The sequence below is a fragment of the Calidris pugnax genome, unplaced genomic scaffold (genome assembly GCF_001431845.1).
Source record: "Calidris pugnax isolate Ruff unplaced genomic scaffold, ASM143184v1 scaffold13, whole genome shotgun sequence".
Taxonomy (NCBI): Eukaryota; Metazoa; Chordata; class Aves; order Charadriiformes; family Scolopacidae; genus Calidris; species Calidris pugnax.
Window position 1 is genome coordinate 8,621,289 of NW_015090810.1, and position 13,167 is coordinate 8,634,455.

The 13,167-nt window shown below is 41.7% G+C and overlaps 1 protein-coding gene across 1 annotated transcript in view; it reads right to left on the reverse strand.

Annotated features, from left to right (window-relative positions):
* AHRR (aryl-hydrocarbon receptor repressor) overlaps nucleotides 1-13,167 on the reverse strand; it is an 87,495-nt gene that overhangs the window by 73,238 nt on the left and 1,090 nt on the right. The gene's annotated exons all lie outside the window — the stretch shown is intronic.

Below are 13,167 nucleotides of genomic sequence, written 5' to 3' on the forward strand. Positions count from 1 at the left end.
CAGCCCACCAGCCTCATGTGTGAATGTTGGGAGGATAGTTCTCAGTTGCTCGCAACAATTGTTCTCTTTCTTTTCTCTTTTTCTCTGTAACACTTGAGAGTCCTCACATGCTCTCTTCCTGTTTGAGAGGGGGATGAAGACAATCCCAAAGCATCAACCTTCCACCCCTCCAGCAGCAGAAGAAGGGACTTACAAACTTGAGGAGCTGCAGGAGGAGGGGAGCTAGGACTGAAAAGAACAGAATTTCTGGGAAAGGGCAGCTATGAACCATGATCATTCACTTTCTTATGTCAGATGCTTTTAATCACTGCTGACATTAAGTTATAATGAATCTCTGAACACTGGGGAAATCCGAAGGACTGAAAGACAGCTGCTATATGACAATCGTCAGAAAAGGGAAACATAATGATCCAGCTAACCACCGGATGATGAGACTGATATCCATCTCAAGCAAAATGCCAGAAAAGTTGATAAGAAAGAAAAATGACATCACTTAGCAGAATTCCATGGAATATCATGCATTTCGGAGTGAAACTTCTGCATGGAGAAGTTATCACCTCTAGGTGATAAAGAAATTCACTTGTATTAGTAAATCATTTAACTTAGCACAACATTCTGATTTTTAAAAGCCACAATGAAGTATTACAGTGCATAGTTGTCATAAGTAAAGAATTGTTCAAGATAAAAAAAAAAATCGTAGAGAAATCACTGCTAGATAGAAAGTTTTTAATAGATTTTACATTTTTCAAGGTTCAATACAAAACCATTGGTGGTAACGTTTGCAAAGTTATACAAATTTAGAAGAGTGGTAAATAATGCAGAAGACATAGTGAAATAGAGCAATCTGGAGTGTCCAGTAGGTTGTTTCTCTTTATCCGTTATGAATCTTAATACTGCCAAATGCAAACGCTCACGTATCAGAATAGAGAATGGGGACGGCACCCTGAAATGCCAGTGATTCGTGAAAGGGATTAGGGATCAAAGTGAAAATTGAATACAATCCATACTCTCAGCTCCCAGGGAGGAGCTGCTGCAAAGGCAGCTAATGCAGTTGCTGACCTAAGTGAAGTGATTTTACTTCTGTTTACAGATATAATGAGACTGATGCTGGAACAGCGTGTACAGTTCCCACGTAAGTGCTTTTCAAAACTGTTAGAAATTGGAAAAGGCGAGGAAAAAAAGCTAAAAACAGTACTTGCAGGCTGAAGAAACTGCCTTGCATAGAAAAAATAATTAGGCAACTTGAGTAAAGTGAAGTAGTATCACGGAGAAGGTACTGGTACTGAATTATTTTGATCTGAAACATCGCAAGCACTGAGAAAGTGAAGCTGAAGCCAGATACATCCAAATAAGAAATAAGGCATTAATCTTATTTGTGAGTATTGTGAGTAAATACTCATTGTGAGTATTTAAACACTGGAGCAAGCTACAAACTTGGATTTAATGGATCCTCCATCTCCTGCTTTCTTGAAGTCAATGTTAGGTGTCTTTCTGCAATGTGCACTTTACCCTAACAGAAGTTATGTTTAAATTAAATGCAAGCAGTTGGGCTGAATGCAGGCATACTCAGAAAAAAAAAAAACTTGGTAGCTTTGGTAGCTATAGGAGGTCAAATTACATTATCCAATGATCTCTCCTTTCATTAAATTTTATGAATCATTTCCTGACCGAATGTGATCGCATACCATGCATTCAATGCCTGAACTACAGAAAAGGGCTGTGCAGACCACAGCTTCGAAGGGGCGCAGGTTTCGAAGAGGCAGCCTGGGAACAGGGAAGTTGTGTTCTCATCCCTGCCCCACCACAGAACCGCAGCGGAGCTTCACCAGCAACTTCACCAGCAAAGCAAGAAGGGGATGGTGCTGGAGCACTGCTTGGCTTTTCGCTTCTGCCCTGGGAGGCAGCGACTCTGGAAAAAGACTTCCACTTGTGACGGTTAAACAAGAGAATGGAAATTTACCTGCCTGCTGCCACTAAATTAATTGTGATTAGCACATTTCTGGAAAATGCTTTGCTTCTGATGAACAGTCATGTTTTAGCAGAAAATATTATAATGGCTTTAGATATATTATCTTTACAAATAGAGCGCAATACTGTGATGAGCTGAAGAAGCCCCACTTCAAGAGAACCTGGAGCAAAAAGTCACAAAAATGATGAAAAGCTGAGAAAATGAGCTCCGCAGTCAGAGTCCAGGAGCTCAAACTGTTTGGGTTATCAAGAAGAACAGCAATGGAGAACTTCCTTGCAATAAGTAACTACATTATGTAAGAAACAAACATTTCGTGACAGAGATCAAGCTAATTCTAACAAGATCCAATTTGCAGAATTTGAGGCTAATTAAATTCAAATGACAATTAATGAGGATAACTATTTGCCTGGGTCTGTAGAGGACTCTCCATCACTGAGCATTTTTTTAATCAAGATTTTTTTCCTTAAGAAAACTATTAGACCTGTGTGGTGAAGAATTTGTTTAAGGACGTCTGATGCCCCATGTTATACATGAGGTCGTAACAAGATCACAGTGGCTCTTTCTGACCTTAAAATTTACTTTTCTGTGTCTATCTTCTCTCCAGTGAAAAAGGAAAAAAGTTAATTGACAAACCTGAAGAGCTGTTACAAGTGCCAAATGACTATTAAAAAAGCTATATGACGCTTGACTTACAGAGGGTAGTTCTGCAAATACCAGGGATCACATACTGCATAGCTAAGGTTGTCTGACATGGCACATATAAAACCTCTTTTTAATTTCTTCTCAAGAAAATATGTACAAATTTGGCTATGTTTTGACGTTCTGGAAAAAAAAATCCAGTTTGCGTGTGCTCGGGAGACTTGTTGTAGTCTGACAGTTATCTATAGTTTCTGCCTGAGCTGAGCACACGTCATCCCCTTCATTCCTCCCACAGGCATCTGCACTATACATATGCATCCCCATGTGCTTTACATGCCTCCCCTCAGAGCGGCAAAGGCAGAGCCAGACTTTCCCTCTCTCTGTTCCTCCCCGTCCTGGTGTGCTCTCCCTCCTCCAGCCGCTGCAGCCCAGAAACAAGGGACTCCAAATACAAGGCACGGGAATGAGGAGCTGGCGGTGGGAAGGACTGGGAGGCAGGTTGAGACGAGGCAGGGAGGGGACAGAAGCAGAGTGCTTGTGGTCCTGAGTCTCGGCATCCCTAAGACCTGCAGATAGACACTGTGCTTGGTAACACTCCAGAAGGGGACCACTGGAGTGCACTGCTTTGGCATTATAGAATCATAGAATCATTTAGATTGGAAAAGATATTTAAGATCATCAAGTCAAACCGTTAACCTAGCACTGCCCAGTTACCACTAAACCACGCCCCTCAGCACTTCATCTACATGTCTTTTAAATACCCCCAGGGATGGTGATTCCACCACTTCCCTGGGCAGCCTGTTCCAATGCTTGATAAACCTTTCAGTTAAGAAATTTTTCCTTACATCCAATCTAACCCTCCCCTCATGCAACTTGAGGCATTGTTACTTAGGAGAAGAGACTGACCCCCACCTCGCTACACCCTCCTTCCAGGTAGTTGTAGAGAGTGATAAGGTCTCCCCTCAGCCTCCTTTTCTCCCCGCCAAACAACCCCAGCTCCCTCAGCCGCTCCTCATGAGACTTGTTCTCCAGACTCCTCACCAGTTTCATTGCCTTTCTCTGGACACGCTCCAGCACCTCAATGTCTCTCCTGTAGTGAGGGGTCCAAAACCGAACATTAGGACTTCAACATAACCACCCAAAATTTGAGATTTTTTCCCAGAAATTAGGTGGCCTGCAGGTCCCTACTGCCCTCTCCCACCCAGGTCCCCTGCGCGCTCCTTTGCCATCACTGAGCACACGAAGCCAGACCCCTGCCCTGCTCAGAGAGCTTAGGGGAGGATCCAGGGCCATGCAGGGGCTGTAGCAATGAGGCCTGCATTATGTGAGGCATGAAACTATGGCCGGTGACATCAGAGGCATCGACCCTCACTTTCTGGGAGCCTTGGTCTGGTTTCTAAAAGTGATGAGCATTGAATCATAGAATCATAGAATCATAGAATTGTCTAGGTTGGAAGAGACCCTTGGGATCATCGAGTCCAACCATCTACCCTACTCTACAAGGTCATCCCCTACACCATGTCCCTTAGTACTGCATCTAAACGGCCCTTAAACACAGCCAGGGATGGTGACTCCACCATTGAGTGCCGCAGCTGAAGGCCCCAGGAGCTGCACTCCGAATTAACACACACCAAAAGCTGCATCGTCTGAAAAACCACCTCCTGAATGCTTGGCACAGAGTAAATGAGAATACGTCTTTCAGATTTGTCTCTACAAGTAAGTCCACATATTTCAGCAATATAATAAAGGTTAATTTGGTAACGGTTTTGATGTACTTAGATATAATAGTCACAATTATCACAAAAAAGTTTGTAGCAAAATCAATCACGCTGTGTTCAGGAAGGGGTTTGAACAGTGCATCGTACGGAGCTGGGATCACAAGGTGAATGAGGATGAGGAAAACAAAACACACAATTTCTATCTTTAGTATGAGATTAAGTTTAGTGCCTGTCCGCATAGGTGAGGAATTCACATTTCACCTTTAACTCCCGGATTCCCTAATTTGTAAGTGCTTGGCTTTGAGACATGGCAGCCCTTTGCTACAGGGCGGCTAAGCAGCTACACTCTTCGGGAATCTCTAGCAGAATAATAATTTCAATTACTGTTCTTCCCTCACAAAAAAGTTCATTTGGGGACTAAATCATCTCATCAGCCCTCTTTTCTTTATTTTTTTATATAAGAAAGCCTGAAATTAAGTTCAAGGAAACTTTTTTTGAGCTTTGAGGATGTAAACAACTAACTGCTTTAAAAAGCTTAGATACAGGAGGGTTTTTTAAGTGATGTTTTAAAAATTAGGCTGGTTTTGGAACTTTTAACTTGTATATTGTGTCACTTCAGGAAGGATACAGATCATAGCATGTATAAAAACACACACACAAAAAATAAGATTGGGTTTCTATGAGCTATAATCCTTTATAGTTAGCTGAGTGGCATCTCTTTCTACCTAGCTTGACTTTGGTCCTCCATTGTCTTTGCCACACACCATCTGAGAAGAATATGGGGTTGCCACAGCAGCTGGATCACCCTTTCCATAGTAAGGTGTGAGCAGTGATGAAAAGCTTTGCTACAGCTGGGGCATTTAAAATACTGTCTGAACCAGATGGGTTATTTGATCATTAACAAGACACTCAATCTTACATATCTATCTTGCCCTCAGTAGGGATATCAGTATAGCATGCTCCACCTTTAAACTCTCAGGAACATCATATCTATGAGATCTCTGTCCCTCTGTTATATTTGCCAGAACCTGACTAACAGGTGAAAAGAAGTAACTTCTGGAGACTGAAAAACAGAGGCTGTGGAAGCATAAGCATCATTTCCGTAACAAATTTGACCAAAACCTGTAAGATAGATCAATGAAATATTTCTGCCATGAATGTGTAGCAGGGCTTTAGTTAGCTGTCTTCAGACTTTAGCATAGTTCAGGTTCTGGGAGCAGCTTTATGCTGGCAACACAGAGCTCAGTATCAGCTAATAACTCAAGCATATTTATTAAGCGTATATATAACTTTTCAGATGGGTTCTGCCCAGATTTAGCTCTGCGCTGTCATGATAAGCCTGCTAGAGCTAGATAGTTCACTGGGTTTGTCTAGTTCATTAGTTTGCCTACACTAGTCAGCAATTTTAAGTGAGGGATAAATGCCCTTAGATAAATGGAGAACAGCATAACTTTGAATGGGCTGTGTCACTTTTTTCATAACAAACACACGTGGCCCTGCATTGGCTGCTTTTGGGGTTGTTTTACCCTCACTCCCCACTCCCCTGTTCCACCATAAGGTGGTCCATGGTCCAGCACCCATACACCACTGTGACAGTGTGAACTAGACATGTCACTTTGAGTCGCAGAACTAGCCACAGGTTGCAAATGCAACTATGAACTATAAAGCTATGCTGGTCCTCCAAACCCTCTTACAAATTCACCAGCATTCCTGGTGTTTTCCAACCACCTATGTTTTAATACCTTGCTTGTCATTTCATCAGACTTTGATCGTCTGGGGTTTGGGGTTCTCTTTGAAATAGTAGAAGAACGATCTTTGATAAGACTATCATCGTGCATCCACCAGACCAAACTAGAACTGTGGTGCAATTTTGGTGGAAATGTTAACAGTATGATGAGAAACCCTAAGTTACACAAAGGGAGGCTACAGATAGATCAGAGGACTGAACAGAGGAAGAGAGACAGAATAGGATGAGAGAAACGTTAAGAATAATTTTTAGGAGTTTTCTACTGTAAAGCCAAAATGATGCTGATTTAAACGGAATCTTTATCAGGAAAGGATTGCTTATGAAAATCAGGGAGACCCTCCACAGTGGCCAATAAGCTGGTGAACCCCTTCTACAAGTCAGCTAAAATCCAGCTGTACTCTCATGTCTCTCTTCTTTTCCACAAAACACTTCTTAAAAGGTTTTTGTTGCACTCCAGTGCAAAATAGGAGTAAAAATATATAACAGCATATACACTTAGCATATATATATAATTTCATATATGTATATATTTCGTATATTTTTCATAATATTTGCATATATCTGTAGCACCGTAGACAGCGGGACAGTGTGGACAGAGAAGGAAGTGGCTGTCTCTGGCTCAGAGTCACAGCCTGTCCTCAGAGGAGCTTCTGTGACACCAGAGAACACAGCACAGCGTTTTCCCCAAGAAAAGAAGAAAATGATGGTTCGATCTAAGGCCAACAAAATGGGGACATCTTTATTGCTATAAAAGTTATGAAATGTGCGTGTATGGGAGCAGGAGAGCAGGGAGCAAGATTACTTATAAACCTTGATATAACATCAGCTTCTTGGGAAGATGCAATCCCATTCTTCTCCTGGCTTTCCTCTTTTGTGTTCCTCCTTCCTGGTCATTCCGTGGAACAAAAGGAGAGGTAAAGGATGAAATGCCAAGTGCCCCATAACAGAGCTTCAGCAGAGGTTAGATACCTAAAGATCTATGGAAAAAACCAAAAACTTTCATGGAAAAAAGAAGGTGTTTTTCTCAAAGCTTGAGATGGAAAATGGGAATGGGAATGAAAGTTGAAAGACTTTCTCTTGGAAGTGAGTGAGTTACGTTAGCCTGATGCTTAAATTGACATTGATATTATTGTTATTGCTGCAATACAGTTTTTTAAAATATTTTTGCTATAGGTGTAAGAAACACTGCAGTGTTTGAAAGCAGCAGGTCACGGTTTAAAAATGTACACCAAGAGCCAGGCTGGCACGTAAGTTGTTAAGATTTTGCTCAGTTCTTGCAAGTTTAATGAATTACATGAAAATCAGAACGAAAACTCAAAAGTTCCTGTTCTTTCAGATACAGAATGTGAAGACAAAAATAAAAATAAAAACTGATGTAGCTATTATTTTTGAGATTATAAAAGTAGCTAAACAAGTTATACTGGTTGAAAGGCTGCCCAGTTTTGTCTGCTATGCTGACAAGGCACTACTCCAGCACCTTGGTTTGGATCCATATTCAAATTTACTGTAGGTCTTTAACTACGGATGTATAAGTATACGATTTCCTCTCAAGGAACACAAATTTCTAATTTATAATCAGTATAGCATATCTATTCCCATTTTGCTTCTGAGATCTATGGACATATCTACCTCTTTTTTGTATGGTATTTGACAGGTTTTGGCACTTTTTATTGTAAATACTTTTACTGGTTTAGAAATGTCTCCAGAGGAAAAAATACATTTAAAAACATTTGCAAGTTATCTGCAGTATAACTGTGTCTTTTAATACTATTTATATCTGTTACTACCCTAAAGCAATCAATATGTACAAATTTATTCTCATTAATATCCCCAGCAGTAGTATTTCTATGTGCTCAGTAAATTTTTCATCATGTATTTTTAGACTTTTTAAAAATAATTAAATTTCATTTTCATAAACAAGTAACGGCTGCAATTAAGGTAAAAGGTAGGGGAAATTTGACCTCTTGCCTTCAAAACTCCCGGAATTTTTTTTAGTCTCTAAGACAAAAAGACAAACGTTTTGTGGATACATCCTACCACGATATAATTTGTCATAAAGCATTTGTTACCATACAAAACCACCTGTCAGTAATAAAGCAGCTAGTTTAACACTTACAGATTCTCATCCACTTCTGAAAAGTAATAAACCAGATTTTTTCATAGAGAGAAAATTTTAGGGAATGTCCCCAATTGCAGGGTAGAGGAAAGCTATTTTATCTGCTTTCATAGCATGCCTCCCCTCCCCAGCCCCTGAACACCCATCCATCCCAAGACAGAAAGATTTTGTTAATCATTACATCTTTGCAAATGGGGCTGTAAGAACCCTCAAGAGATCATACAGAACATCCTTCCCTGTTTCATACAGAAGCAGCTGTACCAAAACCATTCAGAGGTTTCAGATCAGAGAAATGGCTTGTGAGCATGAAAGCCTTGTCTGTTTTTTCTAGTTAAATCAATTGATATAATAAAAAAGCGCCACATCTTTCTAGTCTTTTCCATTCTTACAGGCTTAGGCCATCATAGCTGTAATAACACAGCTGTTAAACCACTCCCAAAAGCTGCTGATACTGAAAAAGTATAGTTTCTATGAGTACCCCAGAGATTTTATTCCAGCATTTGACTATTACTAAAATCTCAAAATTTTTCCTATGCATCTTAATCTGGATTTTCCTTACTGTAACGTATGATCGTAATTTCTTGCCCTGACATGAACTTAAAATAACAGTTTAACTAATTTTGGCGCTAACCCTATATTTCTAAAGATTTTTAATTTTTTTTCCCTTTACGCTTCCCATGCCTAGACCAAACAATTATTTTAGTCTTTTCTTGTACATGTTGTTTTCTAGTTATCTGATCATTCCTGGTGCTCTCCTCTGGATGCTTGATTTGGTCTGTATTTTTCCTCAAGTACTCTGCTGCCACATGATTGCAATGCTCCAGCTAAGGACCTACCTGGGCTGAGTAGGGTGAAAAGATTATTCTTGTATCTTAGAAAAAAACTCCTATTTTTACACCTCATTTTTCCATTTACCATTTTCACAACGGTGCGATGCTGCTGACTCATGGTTAATTTGTGATCCACCAAATTTCCACATCCTTTTCTCCTTAGCTCGTGTTGCCTAGCCAGCCTTTCCCCATGCTGTATTTGAATACACGATTATTCCTGCACAAAGATAAACTTCTGCACAAGACCTTACAGACTCGCACCCCACTTGCTTTTCTGGAGTTTGTGACTGTCAAAAATCACTCTGAATTTGCCTCTCGTCTTCCAGGGTGCCTGAAACTGTTTCAGCTTGGTGACATCTGCAGGCTGAATGCCCACATGCTCTGACCCGTCATTCGAGCCACTCACGAAATAGGGAACAGCTCTGAGAGACCCCTGTGGAGTTCCAATCTGAATGACAGTCTTCTCAATATAGCCCTCCAAAATCTCTAGTGCCTGTATTCTTCACCCACAGAACAACCTCAGCAAATTTTGCTTCTCTAGAAATGGCCTGAAACAAGAAGAAAACACAGTGTTTGTGGAAGGATTCCTCATTCGAGGACGAGGAGGGGAAGACTCAAACCGACAAATGCACTAGGAGCTCTCAGACAACAGAAAAACGGATTTTGGAGGAGCAAATCCCTGTGAAAGACAAGGAGGTCAAGAAGAGACCGCTTTCCAAACAATGCTGCCCTGACTGCCAGGTGAGAGCGCAATATTTGAAGTGTCAGCAAAGGAAAAAGTGCGAGAGGCTACTCAGCATAATGACTTCCAGGGACCAGCATACTACCAAATGTAGGAAACAGCTCCCAGGAAAGCAAGACAATGACCCCACAAAACTGCCACAAATTCCACTTCATTCTATCTCAGCTCCGGCATTACAGAAGAGGGAGAAATCCAATAATGGTGGATTTTTACATTCCTAACAAGTGACAAAATTTGATTTTATGTTAGCACATGTTTTCAGCAAGCTCAACCTACTGAAATGACCACCATTTAGCATCAATACAAATAAAGTTTAAGAGTAAGGAATACATATTTAATATATTTAATGCCATGCATGGATACTGCTGTTGAATACAGAGCAGTACCTCTGGTGCACCAGGCACCACTGCAATCACAGTACACGTCAAATACATTATTGCAAACATGTTTTGCAGCCCCAGCTTAATAGACTGCATCATGGAAATTATTTATTAATTGTCTGAAGATGCAGCCTTCATTCAGAACCGTAAACAGTATGGTCCAGCCCAAAGCAATCTCACCAACTGACAAATATGATGCCATACATGCTAAATGCTTCGTTCATCTACACTCCTATTAAAAGTGTCCCACTGCCACAGGCTGGTAAGCACTGCTGTCTTGCACAGTTTTACACCACCATCCTGCACTGGCCCTGCTGCTGCATACCAGAAGGCATCTCTCAGCTGGAAAGGGTAAGATCCAGAATAAGGTTTCCAAAACAAAGGTAAGAGACATATACTGGGTTTCTTGTGACTGGAGCTGCACCTCCGTGTGCCTGAAGATTGAACTTGAGTGAGCAGATCCTACCCTGTCTACACTGAAATGGTTGTATGGCACGTTGCTACTGGGGACCTTGGGGGTTGATAAGTATTTGGGGTGCATTTAGTTGGCGTTATGTCAGCGTCATTTTGTTCACCTCACCTGTGCAGTCAGTAAGTCCATCCATTCAAAATCTGCAGTTACCCATGTCATATTTGTTATTTTGACGACAGCACAACACAGCCACAACAGCTACAGTAACCTCAAAGATCATGACTCCGAAGCTAGGTTGAACTAAAACCCAAATGAATGCCAACAGCTCTATGGGAACTCTGGACCAACAGAGACATATTTCCATCTCAGGATACTGAGCTGGTGCCTAACTCTGGGTCAAATTCTTTGCAAAACACCTCGAAATTTTCAGTCTTCACACAGACCCACGAGTCTGCATGAGGGTCATCTTCCTCTTAAAAATGCATTCCCTTGGTACACGTCAAGTGCATATTTGCTCTTGCGTCCACCTTCTTTGCTTTGACCTCAAAATGTTTGTAGAAATTCTGGCCTGTGTTTCCTGGTAGCAATTTGCATAAAGGGCCAATAAAGAAACTGCTTCTCCCAAAGCAGCCGCTGTTGCTCCTCCTAGTCAAGTACGCCTGGATTTATTTAGAGAGAGAGATATATATATTAGCATATACCTCTGACATATAACTGACCTTCTCGTACCAGCTGGTAGCTGACAGGAAATATATTTCTGGGGCAAAGACAATCTCTTACTTTTAACATCTTGTTGCAGCCGTGCCCCATTCTGAGCATCAGGGAGCACTGCATGCAAAGTCCTCCTGTCCCGCTTGCCGTGGCCGTGCGGTGACGGCGACCACTACCAGTGAGCTGTGACAAGCAGGGCAGTTAGGCAGCAATGGTGTGGGAACGTTCCCGTTAGCAAACACGCCGTTGCTTACCTCCCGGTCCACACGGACGATGTGCCCGTGGCAGGGAAGGAGGCAGGTGCTGCCCGCTCCCCAGGTAACCCCCTTCAAGTGGGAGCAGCCAGGGTCGAGCGAAATCGCACTTGTGCCGCTGGGGCAGACTGTGTTAGCAGCTGATGAATTGTGGTTATCTGAGCTATAGCTTATTCCTCATGGGTAAGCCAACTCAAATTGAAAACATCACCACTCTTCAGCAACGAGTTTGTGTGTGTGTGTGGACATGAGTCAAATTAGAAGCAATGACTGAGTTAGGGCTCCAGTTATTCCATAGTGAAGACAAGCCCGTGTTATCCAAATTCACCCCCTTCCCGGGACTCAACTTTATTGGTTATTCAAACATTACTGTAAAAAAAAAAGGCCTGGCTGACACTTCCTACCCAAACTTGGCAATTCCTTAAATTTTCCTCCAAAATCTGCTTTGTCCTAGCTGTCTCTGGGCACAAAGAGACACTCCCACATCCTTTACATTCCAGTTGGGGCTAATTGAACTCACATGTCAGCATGAGTCAGCAGTAATTACCAGGAATATTAAGGAAAGATTTGGCACCGGACCATGGTTATTCAACAGCAGAGCCCCCATGTTTAGTGGGGGTCTCAGGTTAAATCCAACCCCTTAAAAACACGATGGCAAAAGCCGTACCAAGTTCTCAGTCTAGTTCAACTACGTATTGGCAGTTCCTGATGCTGAAAGTGTCTTTACTCTCTTTTCAGATATACCTACAGAAAGGCAAATCTAATGGAAAAATAATTCCTGACTACTAAATCCTCCACGGTAGCGTTTAAATCTGTTTATACGCTGAAGCCGATGAATCAATATTAGACCGGCTGGCTGGTTTTCATAAGCATCCCCACTGCAAACAGGCCCTAGCGCTGCATTTTCCTCCATGCGATTCCGGGGCAGACGGAGGTAATAACCTACCTCCCCCTCCCACGGCTCACTTGGAATAAAACTCCTGAAACCACGACAACACAGCTTTTCCACAGACAAGCGTTCGTTCCCTTTGCCGAAGCAATCCCCCTCCGTACACCTTCACCCTAGGGGCTGGGAAGCCTTGGGCTTCCAGAGCTGGAGACTGGAGGTTTTTAGACACTAGCCCCAGGCAGCCCCTAGAAACCAAATCCTCTCCTCGAGACCCGAATACGGTTTTACAGTCACCTACTGGAAAAAAAAATAAAAATAAAAATAAAAATAAAAATAAAAATAAAAATAAAAAAGAAATAAAAAAAGGTTGTCACAAACATATCTACTGGTGCAGAGATACAGCGTGGACACGCAGTGAACAGTGAGGACTCTCAGTGTGTGCTCAGGCAGGGGGTGGCTGCAGGAGCAGCGGCATTAAAGTTACTATCCAAACCTTAACTGGTAACTCTTTCTGGTTCTTAGCATCTACGGTATTAGGTATTTTGTTTTTCAAGGAAATAAATTCTTGCTTTTGGTTGCAAATTAACCAAGTGTCTTGCCAGTGAATTTGATCTTGTCAGTCACTAAGTCTCTCGCTTAAATGCAACGATTTAGTCTTAGCCCTGGATAGTAACACTCTCTACAGTTCATAAAGGAGAGCTGTTTTATTTTATCTACTGCAAACATATGTGCATCAACATTCTTCTCAACAGACTACTTC